This window comes from Schistocerca cancellata, chromosome 5, assembly GCF_023864275.1.
Source record: "Schistocerca cancellata isolate TAMUIC-IGC-003103 chromosome 5, iqSchCanc2.1, whole genome shotgun sequence".
In the NCBI taxonomy this organism is placed as follows: Eukaryota; Metazoa; Arthropoda; class Insecta; order Orthoptera; family Acrididae; genus Schistocerca; species Schistocerca cancellata.
The window spans coordinates 344,091,017-344,106,503 of NC_064630.1; positions in this window are offsets into that span (position 1 = coordinate 344,091,017).

The following is a 15,487-nucleotide window of genomic DNA, read 5'->3' on the forward strand; positions in this document are numbered from 1 at the left end:
AGAGCCCGGCTGTCACCGGACCACCCGGGTGACGAGAGACGCTGTGTGGGAAGTCCACGTGTGAAGGAATAGCGACTTTTCACTGCATGCAATTAGAGAGGAAAATCGTAAGATAGAAAATGAGAGGGGGTTCATGCCACCTCTCAACTTTTACAATTAACCACCAGTTGATTTTGATTTGAATTTCATTTCCAGTAGGTAGCGTTTCCTTCATCTAATTTTCATTAGTTGTTTTTAAAATGTAGATATTTACTGAATTCATAGCAATTCCCCACCTTAAGATCTCATGTCACGCCCAAATTTCAGATAGTGTATTTCCTGTGTCTTACATATATCAGCATTGGGGCTGAAGGAGTGAGCAGGATAGTCTCTGACTATGGTAATGATGTCTAAGTTCACGCACGCAGGGTGCTGCATGATGATGGTGATCATACTGATCTCATGACGCTGAACCACTTACTTACAAGCGCCCTTGCGAAGTACGAGGGAATTCCAACAAGGAAGATACGTAAGTCGTCCCATTCTAAGAGCGTTGCGCAAAACACTGGCACATTTTCAGGAGAGAGTACACGTTCTCGGGTCCCAGCAGACGCAGTTTTGGTGCGATACGATTAACACACCCATCACTGTATGCGTTTGAAGCACGCGGAACAGTCCGATTTCTGTGGGCAAAACATCTAGATTGGATACAGATTCACTCTGATCTTCCGGCGGTATATGAACCAAATGCAGTGTCTCGACCAGTTGTAGTGCAATTCTGCCAACAATTCGACCAAGGTCGCAGAGGCGTAGATTAAACTGATCGGGAAGGAAGGCCATCGACAAAGACCACAGAGGACAATGTCCAGGGAATCGAAAAACTGATTCACAGCAACTGCAGATTTCTTATCGAGGACGAAGTTCGCACAGCGATTCTCGAGAGGCTCAGTGCCCAAGGAGTGGATTTGTATCGTCCAGGAACTGAACGATTGGTAGAACATCCCGAAATTTATTTACAGAGACTTGGTGACTATGGTGAAAAAAGCGTTATTTATCTGTGTCATTTCGACTGTAGCGCTGTATTCAATAAAAGTCACATGGCCTGCCACAATAATGAGTGATTTACTTTTTGAGATCTGGTTATATGTTCTATATGCTGAATGAGACTAACCTTCTTCCTCGTAAGCAGTCTTTTTGGGACAAACAGCCATGGACACATGTTAGACACTTGAAACACTGTCTGCTAATGAAAAAGACTGATTCACGAGGAATATTTGTATACATAACTTATTACCGCTACGCCAAGCAAGTCTTCCGGCTGTAGTCACTTCTGCTACCTATGCGGACCCGGGGTGTATCGCCTGTAAAACTGTAACATAGTCATTACACTGTAACGAGAGTTGTGAGAAGAAAGTCTGCAGTAAATTTCAATTTACACTGTCGGAGAACACACATAGTGAACAAGACGAGCAGAGCAGATGCACATTTCTTTCAGTATCGGGATTTGGTGCCAGGATGTATTCTGGGATCCTGATCGCGTTCATCCAGTCATACTAGGTGAATAATTTTAGCAGTGTGGCAAGGTTCAACCGTCTGGCTGGAACGTCCTATTCTGACAAAAAATGACAATACCCTTGTAGGGGAGAATATGCTTGCCGAGGATTATTTTGCAACTGCATTGGTCAAAAGTTTATGCTTATTCATTATGGATATTTCAGAACACATAACAGTCCATTAATTAAATATAGATGCAGATAACTGAGACCAGTCACTTTTTTTGAAATATTTGTTCATTTCAGTAAACTAGTTTTCGACCCTTATTACGAGTTTCATCTTCGGATGGGACATGCAGAAGTTAGATACTTATTTTCATAGCGTGATGCAAGGTAATGGCTCTTTGACAAGAAATCAGGAAACACCCTGAAATGACTACATAACTGTCAATCAAGTCGATACATTAAGATATTTCCTGTCTTCTTCTCGCCGAAGATCAACCTGCAAACAAACGAAAAATAGTTTTAGGAAATAAACGAATATTTGGAAAAGTGAACGGTCGCAGTTACCTGCGTTTACTCGTGTATTCAGACGGTCAAAAGAGTATTTCAGCCAAACCATCCTAAGATCATGATGCCACCCCCATTCCCAAAAATCTGTTTTATTTTAGGAACGGATTCAGACATTTTATTTTCCACCGTTGTCTCCGAACAAGATGACGTCCACCCTTCCTGATGAAAGTTTACCCTAAAGAGACGGCTACCACCCGCCATCAACGTCCTATCACTTCTAATACTGTCAGGCTAATTTTAATCTTTTTCTATGCTTTGAAGCCCCATTCGCAGCAGGACGTATTGATCTATTAAAATACACGCGATTGGTTGTGATACACACCGTACACAAAATTGCCAAAACATTACAACCCTGCCCACCGCGACGTTGGGTGCGCCTGATGACGTTGAAGAAACGTGACGCGGTAACAGAAGTATGTATGCGGAGCAGCCACGGGCGGGGCATTACCCTAGCGAAGATATGGGCTGCAAATGGGGAAATCCACTGATATAAGCGACGTTGACAAAGGGCAGATCATTATTACGCAGAGCCTGTGAACGAGTATCTTGAAAACGGCGAATCTGGCCGATTGTTCATTTGCTACTCTTCGGAAGCAGGTAGAAGGACAATGAATCTAGCTAGCACTAGCTAAATGGTTGGACCTCCACGACTCTTCACAGAACGTCGAGTTTGGAGGAGTATGTTTTCTGTAAAGTAGGACAGATGGTGATCTGTGGCATCTCTGGCGAGAGAGCACAATATTGGTGCACGCACAAGCGTTTCGGAGCACACCGTTCATCGTACATTGTTTAACATGGAGCTCTGCAGCAGACCACCTCTACGCGTTCACATGTTGACCCCACCACATCGTCAATTGCGATTGCAGTGGGCACGGGACCACTGGAATCCGACCGTCGATCAATAGAAACGTGTTGATTCTTCGGGTGAATCACATTTTTGCTACATTAGGTCGATGGTCGTTTCCACCAATGCAGTCATCGAGGTGAACGGCGGCTCGGAACGTGCAGCGCGCCACGGACGCAGACTGGCGGGAGCAGTATAATGCTCCTGCAGACTTTCTCCCGCACTTACATTGTACTTTTGGTAGTAATCGAAGACACGCTGACAGCTGCGAATCACCTGCATCCCGTCATGCTTGATGTCTTCCCCGCAGCGATGCATAACTGGCTGTGTCTCAGTGGCAGAACTGTGCTACAGTGGTTTGAGGAGCATTGTAATGAAGTCACGTTCATGTTTCTACGTCCATATTCGCCTGATGAAAATCCTGTGGGTATCATAAGGGTCGCTCTCGGGCACCATCACGCAAATCAGCATAATTACATGACCTGTGCGTCGACACCTGCTATCACATATCTTCACGAAACTACCAGCAAACTGTCGGATTCCTGATACTCAGTATCTATGAAGTATTTCGATCCAAAGACGGACGAAGAAGCTATTAAGCACGCGGTCATAATGTTTTGGCTCATCAGTGTACTGATTGCTGTACTCAGAGACTACATACTGACTGTATTTCACTGTTATGTTGACTAAGGACAGTTAAAGGATGGTGTGGTTCCGTGTGGCAAGATTTCTACAGACCTTCTGAATCAAAATCACACCAGCGATCACTTTTGCAGCCGGAGGCGCAGTTTTGAATTGCTTCGTCTTCGGCGAGTTTGCATGATGCCATTCAATCCGCTGCGTTTTCCTCTCCGCTTCAATACGCACTCAACGTTATCCTGGAAACCTAACATAGACGACATTATAACAAAAGTTAGAAGATAACTTGGACTAACAAAACTCATAAAATGACGTACAAACGGAGCCTCGAACGACACCCTAGTGCACACATACAAACCAGTAGTACGATGTGTAATGGAATATGCACCATCTGTACGAATGACAAACCGATAGCAAACAATAGAATTATAAGCACAGAAAGGAAAATTCTACGAGCAGCCACAATATCCATCCCAAGAACAGCAACAGTACCATTTATGGAATAGGAAATAACATACTCACCGAACCAACAAGCAAAATTGGAGTGAACAGGATAAACACAAATACATTAACTATATATCTCCTCAAGAATAACATTATCACCCTCAACTTTCCTAAGTTCCAATATCTGTACCCTCCACATGATAGAACAGTGCATCAGAACCGTGAAAGAAAATTAGAACCCTATAGATTTCTCCGCCTCGTGATGATTGGGTGTTGTGTGCTGTCCTTAGGTTAGTTCGGTTTAAGTAGTTCTAAGTTCTAGGGGACTGATGACCATAGCTGTTAAGTCCCATAGTGCTCAGAGCCATTTTTTTAAACCCTATAGACCTACAAACTGGACATATCAACAACATCGGTCATTTACCAGGAAGAATAAGAACCAAAACTAAAGCACACTGTATGAAACAACAGAAAACATTTGCCACAATAACACTATAAAAGAAATAAAAAGGCGCCAAGAAAAGAATAACAATAACCTTAAAGAAAAGCAAAAAATACAAATAGAAAAGAACAACAATTCAGACATAAATCAGTAATCCCAGGTAAGATTTTAGAAGGGTTTTCCTTGCCTGTAAGGCGAATGCCGCGATTATATCCACGCCTTCAGACAAAGAAAAAAATGCTAGAACAAATCGAACTAGATGAAGAAAGAAAGCAAAAGAAACAGGAAAAATCAAGCAGAACATAACAAACTATAGAAGAAATAAACGAAATAAAATGAGAAGACTGCAAGGGAACAAGCAAAAAGGAAATACCTCCACTTCTCCCAACAATAAATAAATTATGCCAAAACAGAATAACTAAATCTATGGCTGCAGTGGGCCCAAGCTCCCAAGTCAGTCCATTCACTCCCGTCTGGAGTGAACAAAAAATGATGCAACCACGTTTTACTTCCCATCACAATTCCTGTCAGGAAGTCATCTCCTGAACAGTCGTACTGCTCCAGTAATTCGCTGCTCACTGTCATGGTGTTTCTTTTTGGGCATCTGCCAACATTTCCGGAAACCACCTGACTCAAACTGTTCTCAACTCCCACTGCCTCTATATTCTGCACATGGTCGCTTCTCATACTCCCACTCGGATTGATAGTTCTTTTTCTCCTATGCGTTCGGCTGCCAATATCAGACTGCGAATACACTGCACATTGTCAGAAGTATGAGCAGTGCTGGGTCGGCCGCTCGACGGTGGACGTGACTATTGGCGTGCCCACTTAACCAGATAATCTGCTTGCCCAAAGACTAATTGGATAACGATCGCGAGCCTCATCCCCATATATCGCACGACGCAGTAACTCTACAACAGCACGTTGCTTAAAACGAACATCAAATATAGCTGTCGTCTGGAGTGAGTGCTACGACAGCACCACTTGCGGAAACTGGTTGAATTAAAACTGAATACAAGCGGGGAAAAAACTTTTGTATGAGCTCTGTGAACACCAATGATCTACAGTGGTGGAAATATTTATTGCATCACCTCTTACAATTAAAGGTTTTTGTTACAATCATTGAATAACTGAGCTAAATTTGCCTGATTTCTCTCGATTTCTATCAGAAATGAAAATACACAATAATTTTTGTCAATTTGTTTTTATTCTTAATTTTTGTTTCTATAAAAAATTTTCTTTTTTATAATTTAACACTTTTTTGAAAAATGAGTGTACGTGGGTATGACAGCTGTTCTGAAATATGAATAATAATGTTGAAAAAAACACTGCGTATTAATGTTGTAACATAACACTGATGAGATTAAAACTGTGTGCCCGACCGAGACTCGAACTCGGGACATTTGCCTTTCGCTGGCAAGTGCTCTACCATCGGAGCTACCGAAGCACGACTCACGCCCGGTCCTCACAGCTTTACTTCTGCCAGTATCTCATCTCCTACCTTCCAAACTTTACAGAAGCTCTCCTGCGAACCTTGCAGAACTAGCACTCCTGAAAGAAAGGATACTGCGGAGACATCGCTTAGCCACAGCCTGGGGGATGTTTCCAGAATGAGATTTTCACTCTGCAGCGGAGTGTGCGCTGATATGAAACTTCCTGGCAGTTCTGCAAGGTTCGCAGGAGAGCTTCTGTAAAGTTTGGAAGGTAGGAGATGAGATACTTGCAGAAGTAAAGCTGTGAGGACCGGGCGTGAAACGTGCTTCGGTAGCTCAGAAGGTAGATCACTTGCCCGCGAAAGGCAAAGGTCCCGAGTTCGAGTCTCGGTCGGGCACACAGTTTTAATCAGTCAGGAAGTTTCATATCAGCGCACACTTCGCTGCAGAGTGAAAATCTCTTTCTGGAAACGTAACACTGATGGATTTTAGTGTTTGTATTGCCTCATATGAATACACTGTTGCATTTAATACTTTATTGCTCCACCCCACGCCTTAATCACTGCTTGGCATCGTGAAGGCATTGAAAGAATTTTTTAATGTACTCCTCACTCAGTTCATGAAACCACACATGCAGCAGGGTCTCCAACAGCTCCCGTTTATTCCGTGGCTTCTTTTTGGTGATAGCGTTTCCCATAACCTTCCAACAGTTCTCAATAGGATCGGTGCTGTTTCCAGGCCACTCTAATACTCGAACCCCATTTTGTCGAAGGAAGGATTTTACCTGAAATGTAGAAGTACATGACAATTAACCAAGAAAGTAATCTGCTTCGTGTTTGGTACAAATATTAGTCATAGGACTTACATTCGAAGCTCTATGGCAAGGAGCGGAGTCATCCTGAAAAATCCAATTGGAAACATCTCCAGACTGGTCTCTAATGGTTGGCATAAGCTTCCGTTCAAGGATGCTTATGTAGGCATCTGCATTGACAGTGCCATTAATGAAGTCTCCGTGACTGGAAATGCACCCCCAGACCGTCTGTCCTGGTGAGTGTTTGACTGTGTGTATTAGGCTTGATGGCAAAAATTCTTCACCTTTTCTTCGATGCACGAACACTTTCCCATCTGAGCCATGCAGATTAAATTTGGACTCGTCTCAAAATATTACTTTGTTCCACATCTCTGGTGCCCATGTCGGATGTGCCTTTGACCATTGTAGTCGCTGTTGTCGCATTATCTTGGTCAATAAAGGCTTCCTTCTAGGGCGATGGGCTGAGAGTCCAGCCCCCAGTAGTCTATTTCTCACAGTTCTACTGGTTACTGACGTGTCGCACATTTCTTACCAGTTTCGCTTTAGTTCAGTTGATGACAGGCGACGACCGTTGAGCGAATCCCTTTTCAATACCCTTTCCTGTTTGATAGTAGATGTCCTTTTCCGACCTCTTCCTTTCTCACTATCAACATTTCCTTTTTTTCTGCATTTTTTTCAGTAACCTCGAAATCGTAGACTGATTAAATCCTGTCTTAGAGGCAATCTCTATGGTGCTGAGAACAACAGACGAATAAGCAAGTGTAGCAGCTTTCTTTTCTGGCGTTAATTCAGCTGACCTGCCCATCTTCTCACTGCAAAGTTTCAACCCAAAATGACAGTAAAAACACTGGTTTCATTGTAAAACCAAACGACAACAACAAAGAGTTGTGATTTGTTGGAAAACATGCGTGAATAAGTCAGATTATTAAGGCAAGAATATGTCAACAAAGTTGAGCAACAATGGGACTGGTATAACCAGAAGCAAACTGTTGCAAAAGACAAAAAGACGAATTAATTCATGGTGATGCTATAAGTATTTCCACCACTGTAGAACAGAAGTCGGATTTTTAAAAATTTTGTTGCATTTCTTTTGGAATGACGCTAGTATTACTTCTTGGTGCAGTGCTATCGTTAATGGAATTGCATGGCCACTATCTCTGGGTACTGCAAAGGGAAGCACGCGCGCTGCGCCTGCGCAGAAAAGCGTCGCCGGCAGCGGCAGCAGCCGGGCTCTTCCCGGTGTGACGCGGCGGCGCTGTTTGTAAACAGGGCGCGAGGCAATAAGTCAGAGGGGCCGGCGGAAGCGCGTGTTTGCCGCCGCCGCATCCGGTCGCGGCGGCACCCCTTGAGGAGTTGACCCGCGCCGACTCTCGGCTGGGGTCAGCGCACGCGGGTCACTGCCCAGCCCGCTCCCCTAATCACACGCGAGATGGCCGTCTTGTGAAACAGGCTCCGGGCTCCGTGTCAAAGGCGGAGAAGCGAAGACAGCCAGCATTCGATACGCGATATTACGGAGAGAGGAGCAGGCTGTGACGCATGAAGCCTAATGTACGTCATGAAGTCTCTGATGCCAATGGGTATCGATAGTTTCATTTGTAAGACAATATATTCATATAGTACAAAACTGTTGGAACAGGGCCGGCCGGGGTGGCCGAGCGGTTCTAGGCACTACAGTCTGGAACCGCGCGACCGCTACAGTCGCAGGTTCGAATCCTACCTCCGGCATGGGTATGTGTGTTGTCCTTAGGTTAGTTAGGTTGATGTAGGTCTAGGGGACTGATGACCTCAGAAGTTAAGTCCCATAGTGCTCAGAGCCATTTGAACCATTTTGTTTGAACAGGGGCTAGACAACAATCGGGAAACGCCAAAATCCCAACACATTACCATGCAGTATACGGCGTAGGAATCCAGTTGGCATTGAAAACAGTTCCCAGTCGTCTCGGAATGGACAAATACAGGCCCTGGTCGTTTTCAAGAGATTCTTACACAGTTCTTCCAGCAAAATTTTGCAAGTTCATGCAACGATGGTGGAGGTGGATAGAGAATACGCAACCTCCTCTTCAAAGTACACAACAAAGGCTCAATAATACTGAATCTCGTGACTGCGGTGGCTGGGGGAGATGTGGCAGTTTATCCTCGTGCTCACAAAACTAGTGCTGGACAACGCGAACTGAGTGAATAGGGGTCCTGTTGGCTTGCAACACAGCATCACCACTGGGAGACAAACACTATATCATGGCATGCACCTGATAAGCCAGAACGCTCGCATAATCTTTGGTAATAATGCTGTCTTGCAGAGTAGCCATGGGGCCCTTGGAAAACTACAATATGGCTGCCCAAATCGTCACCGAACATCCGCATTGTTTTCCCCTTGGCATATAAATTCGGCCAGAAGTTGGAAACTGTGTGAAACAAGACTCATCCGACCAAACGACTTTCTTTCATTGGTCCACACACCAAGTTTTATGCTTTCAGCACCACGTTTTTCAGTTATGGGCATTTGCATCGCCTATGAGTAGTCTTGCAATTCCAGCTGACCCCCCAATTCTCTAGAGCTCCATTCGTGTTGTTTTGGTACAGACGGGGTCTCGAGTGCGACATTCAATTCTGCCGCTGTCGTCCGCTTATCTTTCGTTGCAATCCTCTTCAACGAGCATCTGTAATGATCGTCAGCGTTAGGACTTAGCGGACGATGTTTTTCCGCTTACACTGTATGCGGTATAAATCTTAGATACAGTACCTTTTGAAACACCAAACACTTCGATGCACTTGGTTGCGGAAGCACGCACTGTACGAGCACCAACAATTTGTCCACCTTCGAATTCACTTAGCTCCAACATGGTGCACTCACAACTGCTCGTAAGGCTGTTCTGACGACGACTGACACGTGCGACGTATTGAGAACACTGCGCAGATGCGGTTCGTGGCCAAATACGACGGCATAGCCCGCACAGGATACGGTGGCCGATGCGCAGTTGGGTTGGGTTGTTTGGGGAAAGAGACCAAACAGCGAGGTCATCGATCTCATCGGATGAGAGAAGGACGGGGAAGGAAATCGGCCGTGCCCTTTCAAAGGAACTATCCTGGCATTGGCCTGGAGCGATTTAGGGAAATAACAGAAAACCTAAATGAGGATGACCGGACGTGGGATTGAACCGTCGTCCTCCTGAATGCGAAGCAAGTGTGCAACCACTGCGCCACCTCGCTCGGTCGATGCGCAGTAATCACTTTTCGTCCAAAGCGCTGGGCAAGTTCGTTCGTTTCTTCGGAAGGCAATGTCAGAATCGATGCACACACCCTGCAATCTATGCAATCTTCGTCAAACGACCTTACAGAAACTATTCGGTTAAAAGTTGCTCTACTTATAGCTTTATATGTCAGATTCATGATGATGAAGTACCCAACATTTCGTTAATGGTAATAGTTTTTGTGATATTTACGAGGAAGTAAGATACAGCGCGAAATTAAAAAAAAAAGGTTTCAGATATCGAAATGAGATTTTGGTAAATGATAGCATGCAAAGGCGAGACTATTTTGTTATATGGTTATTACGCAAATCTTCATGATCTACCGTGTTATTCCACTAACTATAGACTTTTTCGATGGAAGAATGCAATTTTTAAGGGCCATCGATAGCTCGCGAAATGAGAAACGCTATTGATTTTGGAATAACATAAGGAAGACATTACGCGTTTGTTTTGTACCGAGAATGTGCTTATTCATTAGCTACTGACCTTACTTTCCCTCAGTTCCTCACTTAATAAAATTAATAAACTACTTTATTAGAATTCTTTTGCAACTGCATCTGCACAGTATGTTAGTGAGGTGAGACTGTCTAAACGCTGCTGTGTTTTGGCAAAAGAAGCAAATTTTAGCATGGAAGCCAGAGAAACGTGTAGGCTTTACTCAAAATTCGCCACTCATTACATTCTCTGAAAACTATAAATGGTTAATAAGTAAGGCCAAATTAAATCACTGCATTTTCACGAAGTTCTTTTTAGATACTAACCAAAACAGAGGTGACAGTAGACCTTTTTGAATGTCCACCATGCAAGTGTGGGCGTAGTGGGGCCTCACTTAATATTTACAGAAAATGTGAGCCCAGGCTTCAGTTTTGAACGGCACTTCCCCTCCAGCGCTCAGCATTTCCCCTCCAGCACTTGCCCATAAGCCCCATCACTGCTACTCTCCCCAAGTGTGCCCTACGCATATACCGGCCACGGCATTCCGCGCACACTATCCTCCTGCACACTTGTTTAGGATCTGCTTTTATATTCAGGCATGCATTTCTCATGATGTTTCTATATTTTTGTCCAGCGGCTGTACTGAAATGTCATATTTTGTACACTATTGATATGAACAAAACCATGACTGTTAAATGTTATAAGGTTATTTACAACATTTCCAATAAATTTTGTTAATCTTTACGTAAAGAATACATGCAAAATAAATACTGTCTTGACCAGCGATGTAAACACCTAGATTTTTTGCCAATAAATGTAATCACTGTTCTTTCTCGACTGATGGGAAGAGTGGTTGTAAGAGAGATTAGCGAGAAGTCGTTTGTAAATGCTGTATTTAGTTGTTGTTAAGAGCTCGTGGGACCATCTGAAAGTTAGTTTTGTCAGCCAGTTGTTTGAAATGTTTAAGAATACCAAAGTTAACAAAAGTATTAACATTTATTATGTCGTTGTTAGTGAGCCATCGAACTTCTGCAATACTGGAAAATTTCGGATTTCTTAGTACAGGAAAACACGTAGTTAGCAACCATACTCCAAAGGCAACGACGCCAGCATATAAAACCAGCTAAGTGCCAGATATATAAACTATTTAATGTAAGCATGTCCACTTTCAAAATTCCGCAAATCGACATATATCGGTAATTAAATTTGTCAGTAGTGGTTTGGTCTTGTATTGAAAGTGGCACATCATAGCTGCCAAAGTAGGGAGACATCTTTTTAACTTCATGTACTAGGCAAATTGCCTGTTATGGTACCCCACCACTTGTATGTTCTTCTTACATTTCTTGATACAGTGTACTTACAATTAAGAGCCTCTACTGGGTATCTTTCCCCACCCATATGGTCTACATGTCCCTTCCATTTTCTCCTGTTTTCCTTAATTTTTTCGTTAAGGTTATATGTTCCTGTATTTTTCCTTATATCTTCATTTCTTTTTAGATCTTCTTTTGTACATCCTTTCACTAATCACAGAAACATCATTTCTTGAGCCAGTGCTCTACTTTCTTGGTGTTCTGCTGTTGCCCGAGCTTCACTCCCATAAATAAGCGTTGATATTACCATTGTTTTGTAAAACTTCAGCGGAGTTTCTTTCTTGCTTTATTTTTCAAACTTAACGATGGCTCCACCTATGGAAGTAACTTTATTTCGTTTTTGATCCATGTCGTTGTTTGGTGGTACCTGATGTAGCTTCCTAGATATTTGAAATGTACTTACTCAAAGATTTTATTATTCAAGACTATTTTAGGTCCTACTGGTAGAAATTCCTTCACTTTCGCTTTATTTGCCGACAATGTCCGGCTGTAATCTGAGGTTATCTGCTGCAATTTACAGACTCCCATCTGAAGGTCATCTTCATTCTCTGTAATCAGAGTTAGGTCTTCTGCATATAAAATTACACTCAGTGAAGTGCAGCGTTTTCCATCTCTGTTCCACGAACCCTGGTGTTTTTCGAGAAATGAATAAGAGCTCCGCGAAAAACTTTTAATAAGACAGTTTGACGATACAAATTACTTTTTAAACTTTTTTTGTGATATCTTTGTTATGCATGAATAAAACAAGTTTTTCTCATTTTCAAAAATTTTATTAACATTAAAAATTAACAAGGTGTTCCATCAAAGTGCAGGATCCTCATATATATATATATATATATATATATATATATATATATATATATATATATATATATATATATATATGAGTTTCTGCGAGATACAGCATCCTTGTCATAACCCTCTGTTTATGTTCAATGCCTTTGTTGTTACGTTTACCGTATCTATAAAATTTTCGTTGTTTCTGTGTAGATTCTTAAAAATGTTTATGAATTGAGGTGGATAAACTCCTTCAGTCTTGGTATTCCATAGCACTTCCCTACGAACACTATCGAATGCTTTCTCAAAATCTGCAACATCAAGCAGGTTTTCCCTATATAACTATCGACTCTTTTCTATAACATTTTGCCGTGTAAAAATATTATTAACAGTTGATCGCGCTTTTCTAAAACCTAATTTTTTCAGATCTTAATTTTTCCATGATATTTCCAAGTTTTGCATTCACGATTTTGGCATGTAATTTAATAATCCAGGAGGTCTATATCTCGATAGTTGCTACTTTTATTTTTATCGCCTTTTTTGACGACAGATATTATTTGGGCTCTTAGCCAATATTTGGCACCTTCTTATCTCTCCAATATGGATTAAATATGTGAAGAAGCCTTAGATGCAAGAATAACCGTCTATATTTCCACAGTTCCATATTAACACCATTCAAACCAGAGGCTTTCAAATTTTTTGTAGCTGTTAGAGCTTCCGTCAGTTGTCTCGTATCAGTATTATCCAGGTCTTTTGTGTCGTTTAGTGTAGGTAATGTCTGAATTAAAATATCATCATACAATAATATTTTATAATGAGCTATGCATTCGTTCTCATCTACATTACTGACGCGTATACGAGCGTTTTGTTGCCTGTTAAGCGATTTCATCACTTTGTAAGCGATACCATGTAACTCACGCTGTACGTTGTTAATAAGGCGTTCACATGATTCTGCGTCCGCTTTCTGTGTTAGGTACTTTGCTTTATTTCCTTTCTCTTTATGTTTGTTATCCTTTTCATTTGCGTACTGCTTCAAAGCTTCTAGTTTCTATTAATTGCTGTTCCCATCCCTGGCGTCGAAATCCTCACTCCCCTCTGTTATCTGTATTTCCTTTTCTTCCTCAGAACCTCATTAGCTATGTTTGATACGGCTGTTTTTATGTTTCTCCATTCTTCTTCCAAGCCTTCTACCGTTTTCAAATTTACCAATGTTTCTGTCATCCGACTTTGTTAGAGATTTTTTATGCTGCTATCTTGTAAAAGATAAGCTTTAAAAAACTTGTTCTTCTTCTTGATCTTTAATTACATTCTTTGGTACTCTCCACTTTGCTTAGATGTCAGGTACTGACACCATTAAGAGGTGGTCTGATCCAATATCCACTCCTCGGCAAACTATGGTATCTCTAATATGTTCAGGAAACCCCTCGTTATATAATTTATAATAAATCTATATCCTCTTGGTGAAGAGGTGAATTTGTGTATATCTTTCTTCCTAAAGAAATTATTGGCAATTTTTATATAATTAAAGGTAGCAAAGTTTTTGAGTATTTCTCCATTTCCATTACATACTTCTCCAAAAGTACCTACTATATTTGGATTTTGTATACTTCCAATTGTAGCATTGATATCTCCCTTAAGAAAAATCTGATTTTTATTGTCTCTGCTTAATAATTATTTTTAATAGACCTTGGACTCGTCAATTTTACCTTCTTCTGGGAAATAAGCTGCTATTATTCTTAAGGTTCTTCTTGAACCTTTAATTTGTGCTACTACAATGCAGTATTTTATGTTCCCATTTTCTATGAATGTAGACGGCAACACCTTTACTTGCTCTTTGTTTCTGTTTTACCCCACTGTAGATCGTAATACAGTCATCAATAATTTTAGTCGTAGACGTTTTCTTTTCTTCTGTAATTGCTGCAAAATCTATTTCCTTTTCTTTCACACGTTTAGCTAACTCGATTTCCTTAACAGAAATTGTACTTAAGTTCCAGGTGGCAACGTTCCAAGCTCCATCAACCAATTTTTTGTTTGTTCTTATTTCTTGCCGATGTCGTACACCGGCAGTCCGTCGTATTTCTGAGGCTAGAATGAGTACTGTAAGCACGTTTACTAAGTCCCTGAATCTGGTATTTGCCCATCACAGGTAATACTGGCGATGTGACTGCCATCGCTGAGCCTTAACAGCCACACACAGCTCATAGCTCACATAAGTAGGCAAAACGAGGATCAATCACTACATATGAGATTTATCTTTTTTAACTTTTTTATTCCATAATAAATTACAAATATAGGTCAATTTTCTACATACCCTCTGCTTTCGAAACACCTTTCTCCCGACGAATAATTAGGTTTGATATCCCGTTTTCATAGAATGAATCTGTCATACCTGCAGCCAATTCCACGTGTAGGCTTCAATCCTGGCGTAATCGTTGAACCTTCGACCTGCTAGTATTTCTTTGAGTGGACCCCTGCCAGTCGCAGGGAGGTAAGTCCGGGCTATGCTCAAGTTTTACATGCGGTTCTTTATTTGACCGTTTTAGGTGATATGATAGGTAGACGCTATAGGGATATTATTTGAGTGATGGAATTAGGGGTGCAATGAGAGAAATCAAATTCATTAAATGTTTCAAAATTGGTATCATATTGAGGAACGGGCCGCCACGCAGTATTTCAGCCAGCCAGGGGATGGAGCACCTGGTCGACTGAGGGGTGAGCGGTGACAGCAACCCAACAGTGGTTTAGCCAATGCAGAGCCTGCAGAAGCGTTGCTGATTAAAAAAGATGAGAGGCATTACGAGTACATGGTAAAGAGCAAGTCATTGTTTTAGCTCTAAGTATGAGTACCGTAAGAGCTTAATTTGCACCAGGCCAGAATAAATGATCCAGTTCAAGGAAGGATTGGTGGAACTTAACAGGCACAGTGGTTTTCGGAATATAGTTAAGATTTTTTTGTTCAGCACTCACTGATTTTGTTTTATATGACGACAGTATCTGCG